We start from the raw sequence: 13,238 nt of genomic DNA, 5'->3' as shown, positions 1-13,238 counted from the left end.
TGATGAAATCGAAACAAAATTTTCCACATCAAGATTTAGCAGTAAGGTTTAATGTTTCACAAGGCACAGTCTCAAATGTTGTAACAACATGGGTGCATGCCTTTCATGAAATTTTATTCAAACAATTCATGTCTGAAATACCAGATAGAAGTAAAAATCAGTTGTGCTTACCAAACTGTTTTAGTAGTTTCACAAATTGTAGAATTATAATAGATTGTACGGAAGTTTATACTTGTATAAATCGCCAAAGTATGTCTTCCCAGAAGTTGACGTACAGCTCATATAAGCATAGAAATACATGCAAAGGATTTGTTAAAATTAATCTTTAAAATAATTTTTTATTATGTAAAAACGTGGCAACGCCGCCCAACATAAAGTTTTTTCTATTTTTTTGTATTAATTAGAAATGTGTTGTTGATATATCGCCATTAAAACCCAACTAACACATGTTTTAATATTATTAATAAATAATACAGTCCACACATCAACAATTAGTTTATTTGAACCAGCAAAGAATTTTAAACATTTTGGTCCTTCGAGCCGGATAAATATAAGATAGAAAAATATCTAAACAGTGTAAAAACTATCTGGAATTTAACAACAATCGAGTGTGTCCAGTGGCCCAGAGAAGAGGCGAAGAAAAATATCGAGCGAAGTAACAAGCGATAGTGACTAACTGACTGAACGACTGCAATTCAGGTACTTTTTCCAAACAATTCCTATTGTATTCTATTTTTTCCTTTATCTTAGTATCATTTGTTCTATTTAATCAGAAAATGGTCGAACCTCTTCAATAAACTATTGAAAATTGATTCAATTATTTCAATAAAAATTACAATTTAAATGTGTTAAGACAATTTTAGCGGTATTTTACATCGCAACAAGATATGCGACGTATTTTTCTTACAATTTTCAATTGAACAGTTTATAATAATACAATTTATTTTCTATTCAGTCTAGGCAATTTATAATACAATTTCATTAGTTTGATTTATAAAAATCACATGCAATTATTTTAAAAGATACAAATTACTACTTTACTTACAATTTTAAGCCTAGTAAGAAGGTACAAACAATGTTAAGCAATTGAAGTAGCTATTTCATCACAATTAAAGTGCAATTTTCTGTCGTAGGTTATTTTTTGATAATAAATTACAATTTAAACTGCAATAATGCCCCCAATAGAGAATATTGACCTCACAATTTTATACCGTAAAAGAGGTACAATTAAACAAAAACTTACATTATTAGAAAAATTCATAGATAAAATTAACGAATCAGTTCCAGGATTTAATGAAATACAAATGCGATACGACAATCACTTAAATTTATTAGATGAATTTGACAAAATCCAATCGATTATAGAGTCTAAATGTAAAGAGGATGACTTGGATGAACAATTCAATGAACGCGATACATTTCAAGATAGATATTATGCTGCTTTTGATTTTTTGAAACAATTTATACAAACTTTACAACCACGTCTAGATACAAGCGTTGAACAAAATTCAAATTCAGTTAACAACATTTCGTCGAATAATTTTGATCCTCTTCAGAATGTTTTATTACCAAAGTTAAAATTACCTAGCTTTGATGGAAAGTTTCATCATTGGCTTCAATTTAAAACCAATTTTAAAACTATCATATGTGACAATACAAATATGAATGAGAATCAGAAATTTCAGTTTTTAAAGGCGTCTCTAGAAGGGTACGCTTCTCGATTTATTGAAGGTTTTGACAGTACAGACAAACCATTTGAAAGAGCTTGGAACCTTTTAGGAGAAAGATTTGATAAAAAACAATTCTTAATCGATAGCCATTTCAAGTCTATTCTAAGTGTGCAAAATATTGTTAGAGAAAATTATATACAATTCCGTAAGTTATTAGATGAAATTTCTAAACATTTAACATCGCTAGAAGGCTTAGAGTTAACTAAAGATATTTTATACGACTCCTTTATTATTTATATTGTGTCCAATAAATTGGACAAAAATACGATTCGTGACTGGAAAGAAATGAAATATCATTCTGAATTATCAACTTTGGACGAATTTATGAATTTCTTGAAAGACAAATCTGACATTTTACAATGTTTGGACGAGTCTCAACAATCAACTAAATCCATACGCAATTTAAGTAAGAATAAGAACAATCCAGTACATATGCTTTTATCAACAAATAAATCATAAAATTAAAAATTTGCACTTATGCGAAAATTGTTTACTTGCAGGTCATGATAAACAAAATTGTAAACACGGCAAATGTACAATATGCAAAAGGAAGCACAATACACTGCTTCACAAACAATATAATGTAGTACCCCCGGCAAATAATCCTTCTCATGAACCAACAACTTCGATGAATGTAGTTGTAAACCACAATAATTCAAACACGATTTTAAAAGCGGAAACTTTCACCAATTCACTGTTATCTACCGTCTCATGTCAAATTAAAGACAACCAAGGCAATTTTCATCAAATAAGAGCACTGCTGGATTGTGGAGCTCAATCCAATATAATAACTGAAAGGCTATGTAGTTTACTAAATATACCATTGTTACCTACCAATGTCTCAATTTCTGGAATAGGTAAATCTGTATCTTATATAAATTAAAAATGTTCTATTTATCTTATTCTTGCGTTAATGATCATGAATATACAATTTCATGTTTAGTCCACCCTGTAATAACTGGTAATATTCCATTTGCTTATTCTAATTCTAGTACATCAAAGATACCGGAACATGTTCAATTATCTGATCCCAGTTTTGGATGTCCACAAGAAGTCGATTTATTGTTGGGCGCCAATATATTTTGGGATTTGTTATTAAACGAAAAAATAAAATTGGGAAATAATATGTTAGTTAACACTGTATTTGGATGGATAGTAACAGGTGCGCTTCCAATTGATAATAATAAAACAATCATGTGTAACCTTTCAAGTCATATTCCTGAAGATGACCAGTTAAAGAAATTCTGGGAAATTGAAGAAATAAAAGGTAGTACTCAATTTTTATCTCAAGACGATATTGTGTGTGAGTCTTTATTTAACAAAAATACTTTCCGCATAGAAAACGGTCAGTTTGTAGTAAAATTCCCGTTAAAACAATCCCCAGAACTATTGGGCAGGTCTAAACCCGAAGCAATTAGAAGATTTAAGACATTAGAAAAACGGTTCGCGGATGTTCAATTTAAACAATTATACACCGATTTTATTCAAGAATATGAAACTTTAGGTCATATGACTAAATTAACTATTGAACCCGATGGAATTAAATACTTTTTACCACATCATGGTATTTTAAAAGAAATGAGTACGACAACTCGTTTACGCGTAGTTTTTGATGGAAGCTGTAAGACGTCTACAGGGTGGTCGCTTAACGATCTACAATATATCGGCCCTAAAGTTCAGAATGACATTATAAACATTCTTTTACGATTCAGAACATATAAATTCGTGGTTTCCGCTGATATATCAAAAATGTATCGGCAAATTCTCTTAGATCGAGAACATAGACCTTTACAACAGATACTATGGCGTGATAACCCCAAAAGTAACTTTTGCACTTATCACTTGAATACAGTTACATATGGAACTCGATCCGCTCCATATCTGGCTATCAAGTGTATTAAGACGCTAGCGGAACACAATATGAATCAATACCCCAAAGCCTGGGAAACAATACTAAAGGACATGTACGTGGACGATTTGTTGACCGGTTCTAACGATTTAATAGAATTACAAAAATTATGCAAAGACATATATGATGTCTTATCATCCGCTAATTTCATTTTAAGAAAGTGGATTTCTAATAATTTTCAAGTAGTTTGTGGCTTCAAAGATAACAATATCTCAAATGCAATTTTAGATATAGGTGATAAAGAAAGCTGTAAAACTTTGGGAATCCAATGAGACAATAAAAATGACATTCTAAAATATACAATTAAACAATTTACCCATCGAAACACAATTACTAAACGTCACATTCTTTCAATTATTGCTCAAATTTACGATCCTTTAGGGTTATTGAGCCCTTCAATAGTTATTGCAAAATTAATAATACAGAAATTATGGTCCCTACACATTAGATGGGATGAGCCTATTCCACAAGATATAGAACAAACTTGGTATCGATTTCAGAATGAACTTGGCAGTTTAAATCAATTATCTATTCCTAGAAATGCTATTTATTTAAACTATTTACTTACAGATGTCCATTGCTTCTACGATGCATCGAGAGATGCATATTCATGTTGCATATACTTACGTAGTGTTGACGATAGCGGAAATTATAACGTTCAATTACTATGTGCCAAAACCAAAGTGTCGCCACTGAAGACAATAACAATTCCAAAACTTGAATTGTGTGCTTGTCTTCTAGGAGCACAACTAGTAAATACTGTGATCAATGCCCTCAATTTAAAAAATATTCATTATTGCTTGTGGTCCGATTCTCAAGTCGCCCTATGTTGGATTAACACGGAACCCAATTTATTACAGACCTTTGTTGCTAATCGCGTATCTAAAATACAATCTCTCACGAACATTGAAAATTGGAGCTATGTTAGTACTAAGGAAAACCCTGCAGATTTAGCATCTCGAGGTATAATGCCTAAAATGCTGATGTCAAGTGCAATTTAGTGGAAACGACCTCAATTTTTATTGTTACAATCATCAGATTGGCCAATTACTAATTTTTCAATTTCTAAACACGATCTCCCAGAACTGAGAAAATCTAAAACTATTTTGATCATATCACAACATACAAAAATTTGTGATTTATTCACAAAATTCTTTTGTTTACAACGATTAGAAAGAGTCACAGCATATTGTATGCGTTTTATCAATAACGCACGAAAATCTGATACCAAAGTTATTGGCCCATTATCAGTTGAAGAATTGGAAAACACCAATACTATTTTAATTAAATTATCTCAAATGGAATCATTTTCCGAGGAGCTAGAATTACTTCGTAAAAACAAGCAATTAGATGCTAAACATAAATTTGCCTCATTAGCGCTCTTTATTGATGAGAAAGGAATCATCAGAGTTGGGGGACGATTAAAAAATACTTACTTACCATTTAACATCAAACATCCAATCTTACTCTCAAGTAAACACAATTTTACCTACAATTTTTAATCATAAACATAGTCAATTGTTACACCCAGGACCACAACTACTATTAAGTTCGGTTCGACAATTCTACTGGCCTGTTGGTGGTTCTATATTAGCCAAACAAACAGTGAGAAATTGCGTGAATTGTTTCAAGTTCAATCCATTTTCCTGTCCAATGTCAAACCTACCGAATGAAAGAATTAGGCCTACGCTTCCATTTGAAGTGACCGGAGTTGATTATGCCGGCTCATTCTATATTTTGAACAAACCAGGCAAAGGAGCTAAACTTAATAAATGTTATTTGGCTATTTTCGTTTGTTTTTGCACTAAGGCAATACATTGCGAAATAGTAACTGATTTAACTTACAACAATTTCTTAGCATGCTTAAAACTCTTTGTATCTAGACGAGGTGTTCCCAAAATAATATATTCCGATAACGGGACTACATTTCACGGCACTAATAACTTATTGAAAGATCTTAGTAAATTTTTATTTAACAATCAGGCCTCTATTGTCAATTCTACCAGTCAATATAATATACAATGGAAGTTTATTCCTCCGTACACCCCAAATCATGGCGGATTGTGGGAAGCAGCCGTTAAAAGTTGCAAATTTCATTTGAAGCGAGCTCTTATTAATAATAATGTGACTTACGAAGAAATGTGCACCTTAGTGATACAAATCGAAGGTATATTAAACTCTCGACCATTGTTTGCGCAATCAAATGACCCTAATGACTTGTCACCCATTACACCATCCCATTTCTTAATAGGTCGAGATCTGACCTCGATTCCCAACATTGACTATACTAATACCAACAAGTATCGTTTGACTCGATTAGAACACATCCAGAAACTCTACCAACAATTTTGGCGAAGATTTTCAAGACAATATATTTCTCAGCTACATCAGCAGTACAAGTGGAAAAACGCCCCATCAACTATTTCTGTGGGCACTTTAGTCTTAATAAACAACACCCTATATCCACCATGCCAATGGCCAATGGGAATAATTAGGAAATTATTTCCCGGAAGAGACGGCATTACAAGAGTTGCTGAAGTCCAAACCCATAAGGGACTAATTATTCGTTCCATCAGACATTTGTGTCCATTACCAAGACAAGAAGACATAGACAATTAAATCGATTTATTGCAATCTTAATACAGTGATAGACTTTGTAAACATAGGTATATATTATCAAGTAAATTTCTACAATAAGCTGTTTTGAAGGCATCCCTTCAAAGAAGGGGCTATTATGTTAAAATTAATCTAATTTTTTATTATGTTAAAATAAGTCGAAAACGTGGCAACGCCGCCCAACATAAAGTTTTTTCTATTTTTTTGTATTAATTAGAAATGTGTTTGTTGATATATCGCCATTAAAACCCAACTAACACATGTTTTAATATTATTAATAAATAATACAGTCCACACATCAACAATTAGTTTATTTGAAGCAGCAAAGAATTTTAAACAGGATTAGTAGGTGTTGCACCAAATGGTGTAGCTACATTTTTATCATGTTTATATCCAGGTTCAACATCAGACAAAAAAATTGTCAAAGATTGTGGAATCTTAAATCAACTTAAACCTGGAGACTTGGTATTGGCAGATAAAGGATTCCTAATTAAAGATTTAATGCCTCCCGGAGTTCATATTAACATTCCCCCATTTCTTACAACTCCTCAATTCACTACAGAACAAGTTCATCAAACTGAATGCATTGCTCGAGCAAGGATTCATGTGAAGCGTGCTACAAGGAGAATGAAGGTGTTCAATATATTAAATTTAATTCCACATTCTTTGTTACCACATGCTGATGCTGTGTTTCAGGTAGTAGGGGCTTTAACAAACTTGCAGTATCCTTTAATTAAAGAAGTTGGACCACTTTATTATGAAGGGATTCAAAAGATTGATCATATCGTTAGATTTTGTATAAATAGTTTTTAAGTCTTATGAACCTATTTAACTTGTGAAACATGTTTATCTTTGCATTGTATCAACTTGTCTGTAATATATACATTGTTATTTTAAATCTGTTGTTTTACTTACAAATAAAGTTATTATAGCTAGTTTTATTAAACAGTTCTTTTTACTGAACCTTAATTTAAACATAATTACATATGTGTTTTCATATTAATTGAGAAGAATATATGTAGTCACACTTTTGTAAACAAAATGCCTTAAGGGCAATTAAAATTTGAGAGCCATGGATAGAAACTCTGAAAAGTGACGTAGTGTTTGAAGTTTTCACACTCTAAATAGCTTATTGTTAATCATTTACATTCAAAACTTTCTCTCAATTTAATTCCCTTTGCAGGAAATGAATAAAAATTCAGAATTCTGTTAATATTTTATTACGATAAAATAAATGGTATGAATTTTGAAATATAAAATGTTTTTAAAATATTTAATTTTTTTGTCCATTGTTCACTCCTACCAATTCGTACAATGATACAGTCACTTGGTACCCATATTACTTAATAGCACATATCCTTTTCAGCAATATGTAACGCACCTTGTATTTGGTGATAATAGTGATGATTCTCGTTAATTATCATCAAGTTTTCTTCAAAGTAAACTATGTAGTTTTTGTCTTTTAACACTGGCCTCAATTTTCCAACATTTCTGTGTTTGAAGGGACACTTTACTTCAATTAAGCATCTTTCGCTAACAAACCCATCAGGACTAGCACCCAAAAATCCAAAATAGTCCATGCAAAATCCGGCTGGATCCACTGATAATCCGGTAATTTTTTGAAATAAAGCAATTGCTGTCACTTCATGTTCTTTTCCCCACTTTATCGCTTGTATACCATCCAGCTCGTACCCTTCTAGTAGGCTTGAAAATAAAGATTTTGAGAATTTGTTCCTCCTGCACGCTGACAGTATAGAGCCAAATTTACTACTAGTTATTCTGTACTTTCCAGCAACTAGCCAATTTTCATTAATTGACTGTCCTCTAGTAATTTGTTCAACTTTATTTATAGTATCGATATCTACTCAGCATTTTGATTTTAAAAATGTCTCTTTGTCAGTAGCCTGTATATACTCTAGTGAATATAAAATATCTTCAATATTCTTTATTATGCTTGTCAATTGTGATTGCTCAGGCATAAACAGCCATGTAAATCCAACTGGATTAGAGTATCCTAATTCATTCCTAAAATCTGCCATTTCTTGGGTTGATGCTGGTCTCGAAAAAGCCTGATAATTAGAAAATTTTGGTTTGTAGAGATCACTAATCCTCACAATTTTTTCTCCATCGCCAGTAGGTTTGCGCTGATTCCACACACAGGTTTTGTCAGTAACACTGATGTTGTTGTGTGCATGAAAACATACAGCTGCCATGTGATGGCATACTGCTTGTCCCCTGGGGCAGGAGCAGGTGGCATCCAATATACTATCCTCGTAATCTAGGAAACCTGAAAAATAACATGATTATGCAAAATAACAACGATCTTTTTGATATGACTTCAAAACTCACCTCAACATTATAAGTTCTATTCTTCATACTGGCTGTAACTTCACCTCGAAGTAGGGCAGGGGAAACAGCAGGATCGAAAATCATTTTTTTCACATTGCCACTGCTATAAGAGTTTTCACCTCTTTGTAGTTGGGCGATATTGTCCTTAAAAAAGGTTGCTATTGCAGATAATGTTATAACATGCGTTGATGACACTAGAACAAATAATCAGTATTATTTAATTTGATATATTTCAATATTATTCCAATAATATACATTAATCCAGTGAGCATAACCTAAAATATAGCTTTTAAAATGAGAAAATACTGTATTTTTTGTCAATTTAAATTATTATAACTATTTTTATTTTATCAAGTGAATACGATTACTTACTTTTTAACAATTTTTTTCCTTTAATAACTCCTATAAAACGCTTAAATAATCAAAAATCTAGACACAAATGGAAAATAGTATGGCTACCAGGTTTCTTTAGATACAAAGAATGTTTGTGACGTCACACTAATGCCGCGTATTGTGTGCGCGGACGTAAACAGAGCGAGCATACAGGTTGGTGACTTTATAGACACTCTTAGTAATAGAATAGGATAGGTACATTAGTTAATAATATAAGGAATAAAGAAATAGACAATAACTTAAATCTAATTAATAAAACTGGACTCAAGCGGGATTTACATTTACGAGTACTCGGATCCGAGTTATATTTGCGAGTTGAGTTCAATCGTTTACATTACGTCCGAGTAAATTCAAATCTTTTTGTGTTTAAAAATGGCTCCTTCAAGAAAAAAACGTGCCGCTGTAACTTTAGTATTGTTTATGGTGTTTAAAAAGAGGAAAGAATATGACAAAGTTAAACGAAATAGAACTATTTGGGTTAAACAACATTTACAAGAGCGCCACAGACTTGGAATTGAAGAAAATCTGCTAAAAGATTTGTTAACCCAAGACGGGAAAGATTTTAAGAATTTCATGCGGATGGACTACGAAACATTTTGTATGTTACATATAAAGGTAAGAGAATGATTGGGTATACATGACCTAGCAATTATTATTTATTTAATTTTAGGTTTCCCCCTATATAAAAAAACAGAATACATATTTACGAAGTGCTATAAGTTCTGAATTACGCCTTGCAATAACATTAAGATTTCTTGCAACTGGAGATAGCTATAGGTCATTAGAATATCTGACCAGAGTATCAGCTTCCACAATAAGTTTATTTGTTCCTCAAGTATGTGAATATGTATATGAAGTGTTGCAGCCCCAGTATATGAAGGTATGTATTTAATAAAAGGTTGCACTAATTTTATATATTTATTATAACCAAACATTTTTCACAACTTTTTTTTTATATTAATTCTTAATTTCTAACATCTTTTAATTTACAAAAATCATTAGATGGATAAATAGTCTTCCGTAATACTGGCACTTTCCATTGCTTCAAAAATTGCGTTACTCCCACGATATGTGACGTTGTCAAGTGATGCTGAATAGGTTGACTGAGAAGAATGACTGGAAGAAGGTGTCGGTATATTATATTCTTCTGGAGAAAAAGGAGATGTCAAGCCTGGGGAAACTGTCCTATTTGAATTATTTTTACTGGATATTTTGCGCTGATTCAATATCTTTAATCTTCTATGTGTAATGAGCTGCTGAATGTCCAATTATAGTTGCAACGCATCTTCTAAAGGCATTTCTTTAAGCTGTGCCACGACGCTCTCTCCAAACTTATCAAATTCCGTCGAATCTTCCTTACATATTGCACTTAGACTATTTACAGCATCTTCTAACCCTCTATCTATACATTTGTTTCTTGGCGACGAGCTCGTTTACCACACTGTGATTCCGAATTGGTACTTCGGGGAGTTTCTTGTGTGATTGTTGTATTGTGTTCTTTATTTGTTGATTTTTCCACCTAAAATAATTAAATTTGTAAATTAATGTATACATTCATTTCTAGTTTCCTTGCACAAAAGGCGAGTGGGAAAAAATTGCCAAGGAATTTGAAAACAAGTGGAATTTTCCATATACCATTGGTGCTATAGACGGCAAACATATTGTAATAGAAGCACCGCCCAATGCAGGATCCTACTATTTCAATTACAAGGGCACACATAGTATAGTGTTATTCGCTTTAGCAGACGCAAACTATAATTTTTTATATATTGATGGAGGTATCTTCAAAAATTGTATATTAAATCAAGCATTGCAAGAAGCCACTTTAAATCTACCACCTGATAAATGCTTACCAAAGCCAGTACCGTATGTTATGCTAGGGGATGAGGCATTTGCTCTTTCAAAGAATCTTCTAAAACCATTTCCAAGGAGCAGGCCTTTTGACCCAGATATGCCTGAAATTTTTGTTTTTATTTTGTTCTTTCTTATTGTAAGTAGTTGTTTTTATGTCTCTGAAACATAATCATTTGGAAATTTTCGATTCCCATCTGTAGTTTTTTCAAAAATGACTGTCCTTTTAGAAGGACTGTAGGCACTTGAATACTATAATTTTATTTTCTATAAAAGTAAAATTTTATTTAAAACAAAGTAACATAAATTTATTCAAAAAATAAAGTTTGATTAGATTTCTTTCACATGGTAAGGCTTAAAACATACAACATGTAATGCAGCATCACACTTCTCACACTTGGTGGAGACTTTTTTGTGGCACATGCGACACCTGGTTTGCTTCCCTTGTGTCACAATTAAGTGATCAATACGATCATATCTCATCTCACAGTTATGTGATTGTGACAACTTCGATCTCTTTTCGTCAAATTTTCGTTGGTTTCCTTCTAAAATGGTCATGACTATTCTCCTTCGAAATCCTAGATGATCCAGTTTTCCATTTTGTTCCCTGTCAAGTTGCCATGCATTTTGAACCGCAAGATCTAACATGTGAAATATAAGAGGAATGTACCACTTCTTTCCTCTCAAACCTATTTTGTAGAGACATATTTTGATCTGCCCTGTCAACGCCTCCCATATATTTGTTATAAGTAAATATATTATGAGGTTGGTCTACCTTAATTTTCTTTTTTTCTTTGAGAGAATAACGACTAACTGAATGAGTAGGGTGAACAGGCAAGGCATTGGATGCTAAAGTGACAACGTTATTGTCATGCCATTTAACAACTACAGTGTTTTCTTCGTTAGTTTTGTATTCAATAAAACCTCTACTTTTTTTCTTGAACTGGGATTTATTTGCCAGTGGACATTTTGACGTGCGATTTTCTCTTATGGTTCCTGTTATCTTCAAATTTCTTCTAGTCATTTCACTCAGAAGTGGTATAGTCGTAAAGAAATTGTCGCAAAAAATGTGATAGGGAAAGCTTTGAATAGAATTGATTATGTCGGTATATTGCAGAATCACAGATGGTCCTAAACCCAGTTCCTTATAACAGGGCTTTATTTCTGATTTGGCACCTGGGTACGGCTCTACCCAAATAACATACCCTTTGCTGGTACAACCTGTCCATAATTTGTACCCATAACGTATGGGTTTATCACGTATGAATTGCTTACAGCCATGGCGACCATAATAAGGCACCATGGCTTCATCCACACTGTGATTTTCAGTTACTGGTGCATACTATTGGAATAAACTGTTCATTTTATTTATCAATAATCGTACTTTGGCAAATCTGTCTGTCTTGTCTAAATTCGTGTTATCACAGCAATGTAAATTACTGAAAATATATTCAAAACGATCTCTAGATAACGAATTTATAACAAGCTGATTTTGCGTGTCAGAAGAATTTTCCCAATACATTCTACGTCTGGGTAATTTTTGATAACCAGACAGTAGTAGGATGGCGAAAAAATTTTTCATTTCTTCTTTTGTTATGTTTCCAACCCTATTTTTGCTTGTAGCGTACATATTAGAATAGTAGACAAATAAATCTATAACTTCGTCACCCCAAAATAACGAAAACAATTCAATAACCGAATTTTCATTTTGAACAATTTGTGGTTTTGGAACTTCTATATTATTAGGTGTTAAGTCTTGGTTTCTCCAAGCATAATTTTTCTTCACATATATATGTTGGGAGTTTTTCAGAAGACGTTTTACATCCGACAATGGCAGATTTTCTTCATTATCATCACTACCTGAATCGCTTTGTAAAGAAATATTAACATCTTCTTCAACATTAGGTTCAAAAATTTCTGCCTCGGCTAGAAGTTGCGATCCAGGCAAATTGTTAATATCTAAATGATCTTCATCGCCTGAATCTTCATTAGTAACTTCCTCGCAAGAATTTTTGGGCGGCATAATTGTAAGCGATATTTCGTCATCAAATTCATTGTGATCATCTTCTTCAATGATTTGCAATAGTTCATTCAGAGTGAGACCCCTGTAAAAGAATATCGGTTTGCCTACTGTCCTTCTAGAAGTACACATGATTTTTCTGATACTGATTGATTAAAAACGGTTCTTTTTATAAGCAAGCTGCATCAGCTAAAACCTGATACATGCATGTAAATGTATGTATCAATTTGTCTAAAAGTAGAAACTATTGATAAAATCGTTTTAACCGCATGTGTCTTACATAACTTCTTAAAAAAACAATGCCAAGAGGTTACCCTAAATTACGAGCTGGAAGATATTCCAACAAGTATGAGAGGAATAGCTCATCAAG

Source organism: Diorhabda sublineata, chromosome 11, assembly GCF_026230105.1.
Source record: "Diorhabda sublineata isolate icDioSubl1.1 chromosome 11, icDioSubl1.1, whole genome shotgun sequence".
NCBI lineage: Eukaryota > Metazoa > Arthropoda > Insecta > Coleoptera > Chrysomelidae > Diorhabda > Diorhabda sublineata.
This window is presented reverse-complemented; position numbering follows the sequence as displayed.